This window comes from Amia ocellicauda, unplaced genomic scaffold (assembly GCF_036373705.1).
Source record: "Amia ocellicauda isolate fAmiCal2 unplaced genomic scaffold, fAmiCal2.hap1 HAP1_SCAFFOLD_252, whole genome shotgun sequence".
Taxonomy (NCBI): domain Eukaryota; kingdom Metazoa; phylum Chordata; class Actinopteri; order Amiiformes; family Amiidae; genus Amia; species Amia ocellicauda.
In genome coordinates, this window is record NW_027102815.1 from 36,405 (window position 1) to 39,496 (window position 3,092).

Genomic DNA, 3,092 nt, shown 5'->3' on the forward strand with positions numbered 1-3,092 from the left:
TTGGAACAAAGGCAGTGCGGTTCGGCTTTGTCCAAGAACTTCCACTCAGTCGATGCACCTGGAAATTGGGGTTTCGCGAAATTAGAGTCTTTTCCAAACAGATTTTCCACTGGTTTGAAGGCTCCAAGGTTGTGCACAAAATCTTCTTTGTAAGCAGGGTTCCACCGTAGTTACTTGAAGACAAAGTCTTTGAGGAAAGCAGGGCCCTGTTCGTTCCAAGGGTCAAGTTTCTTAAGACTCAAATAGCTATTTAAATGACTGAACACTTTCATATACATTCGACTTACTCAATTGTCCAGCTGTAAAACTCCACTGATCAGGTGGGCACAGGCGGGCATGCGCAGTCTGTAAAGTTCTTTATTTAATAAAGTCCTTTAAAAGAATTCTTCGTACGGCTCAATCTCCTTCTCCCAGTTTAACTCTTCTGTTGCCGGCAAAGACTTGGTTGGTTTCTGGTTCCGGTTCGGGCAACAGAGCTACAGGTTGAGCTGTGGCAGCGAGTTACTGGTTCAGGTGAGAGAGAAAGAGAGAGAGAGAGAAAGAGAGAGAGAGAGAGAGAGAGAGACTGTGCACTGTTCCTTATAGTCTGTCAGATCAATAGGTGATTGGTTCTTGAGTTCTTGAGATTGGATTTCGGTTTCAGCCCCCAGTGTCCTAATGGAGGGGGGCTTGATTTATGACTGATGTCAATCCATGCCATCTTTTGGAAATGCCGGTTGGCCCGGGTTCGTAGCACTATGTCGGGATTTCGGCTCTCGTCCACTTCAAAGAGTTTTTATCACCTACAGGCCCCTTTCTCCAGACATCTCATAGCAGGATTCAACCTATTTGGCCTCTTCTCGGTGCCATCCTCCCCAAAACTGTCACTTTGATGCAAACCAGTTCCAAGCTGATGAGCAAAGGAAATCTGATAACTTTGGGGGTGGAGAGGTCTTCTTTAGATCAGTGCTTCAGCTCAGAGCCCAAATGCTCTTATCAAAATACACCCAACATAACGCTACACAGTGGAACTGCAAGGCAATTGATTAAAGGGACATGTGGTGAATTCCTTTTTATCTTTATACTGTTGTTGGATGTCTCCTGTTCCTCTAAGTCTCATTTGGCCTTGGTTTTCCCCCTCTGTGTTGAATAATCGGGCTCTAAATAGCACCGGCGTTTCTCCTGCAGTTCTTCGTTCTTTCCACTGCTAGCGCTGCCTTTGTGAAGGCAGATGGTGCTTGTGAGAAGTCAACAGCATGTCCACCGAAAAGGGTGTCTGACTCCTGGTTTTGGATCCGGAAGGGTTGATAACAGACCGAAACGGTTACAATATGATACTGCTTAGATTAACTGTGGATATGTATAGTGATCGTGCTCGGCTCAGGTGTGCGTTCAGTCTGCACACAAAACATTTCGGTCGCGAAACGTCTAATCAAATCGAATAAAATGGCGGGGATAGCATGTTTGATCCGTGTGCTATTGTTTTTCAACAATTGTAATGCCCTTTGTAACGTTTAACTACTTCGTTAAATACAGCTTGTTATAGGATATTGTGAACTGAACCTATTTTGCTGTGAATTTATATTTACTGCGAATAGTTTATTGTGGCTGGTCTTGGTCTGTCTGCACTAAATAAATGATTTGTATCAAGGGATTATTTAGTTTGTCTGTGTACTTTTTTACCTAACCACTAAGGGCCACTCCTTGCACTTCACACATTTGCCCTTTAAATTACTCCCTTACTGACATACTTTAACATGCAATGTGCGTGTGATAATAGTTTTAGCAGCCTGTTGCCATTCAGGTGAGACAATACCTAGTAAATCCGTTTTTTTTTTTTTCATGTTGGTGCGCCGCGAAGGTTTTTGGTCTCAGCAAAGTGTGCCGTGGCATTACAACGCTTGGGAACCACTGGCTTGGCTTGTTGGGCATCCAGGTATGCACTGAGATTACGATCGGCACGATGATTGTCGTTCTCAGGAGAATTGTGTTTCTTTGCTGATCATGTTCTCTGTCGCTTTTTACAAAGTTCTTACAAGTGGCACATTGGGGATGAGGAGCAGAGCATGCTGACACGCATAGCTGTGGACTTCTGCATGGCATGGGGCCACAGGTCATTCCAAGTATTTCAAGACGCCTGCAAATGTGTGGACACGTTGTGTTGGCCCAACCCTCACAGATTGTGCCAAGTCAAGTAGAGATGCATGTTGTGCTGTTCTAAAGTGACACGTCGTCAACGGCAAAAACATCTCTCAGAGTTCCTGGCTTGACTTGCCTCTGGAAGACAACACTTGCCCAGGCTGGATATTTGCCGAAAGAAGCAAAGAGGACTAGACACCTTGCCTAGACGCAACTGCATATTTCATTGTCACCTGGAAGGCCATCCAGGCTTTTCACCATCATGGCCCTCGGTCAACAAGGCGCCCGAACAGGGACTCGAACCCTGGACCCTCAGATTAAAAGTCTGATGCTCTACCGGCTGAGCTACCCGGGCTTCAGTGAAGTGCTTCACAATGTGTTGGCTTCATGATTGTTCCAGACCGCTTTCTGGCCGGTTTAGAAAACTGGGCTCAGGGTGAAAAGGGTCACATGCATATGAGATGTTTGGGCAATGCGAGTTCTCCACAGCAAATCCGAATTTCCGGTGTTTTCTCCTTGTCCTCATGCAATTCCAATGGCTTGACATTTGGGAGCTCGTCCAAAACCGATGTCAAACCATAATCACGCCTTCCTTCGAGCCGGAATTGAACCAGCGACCTAAGGATGCCCGCTGCCTGAAACCTACAGTCCTCCGCTCTACCAACTGAGCTATCGAAGGGAAGCTTCTCACCGTCTTCCCCTGGCAGTCTCAGTGGCCGTGCAAAGCCAAGAAGCACCGTGGCTTGGCTCAGTGGTTTTCAACCCGTGTGCCGTGAGGACTACCCAATTGTGTCGTGAGATTTTTATCCCCTGAAAAATATTATGTCATTTTGTTTGGTCAACTTCATAAATCTTGTATCAAATCAAACTTATTCAAATGTGTGAAAATATTACATTTATACATCACCTGTAGAAAGCGTTTCATAACTGAAATGTTGTGTTTGCCGGACTGAACGCACACCTACACTGAGTTG

General features: G+C 45.6%; 2 non-coding genes across 2 annotated transcripts; both read right to left on the reverse strand.

Moving 5' to 3' along the window:
* Positions 1-2,400: 2,400 nt before the first annotated feature.
* trnak-uuu (transfer RNA lysine (anticodon UUU)) lies at positions 2,401-2,473 on the reverse strand. Its single transcript has one exon. It is a non-coding gene; the product is annotated as a tRNA-Lys (tRNA).
* Positions 2,474-2,708: 235 nt separating this feature from the next.
* Positions 2,709-2,797, reverse strand: trnay-gua (transfer RNA tyrosine (anticodon GUA)). Its single transcript is given in 2 exon segments — positions 2,709-2,744; positions 2,761-2,797. It is a non-coding gene; the product is annotated as a tRNA-Tyr (tRNA).
* Between the last annotated feature and the right edge of the window lie 295 nt (positions 2,798-3,092).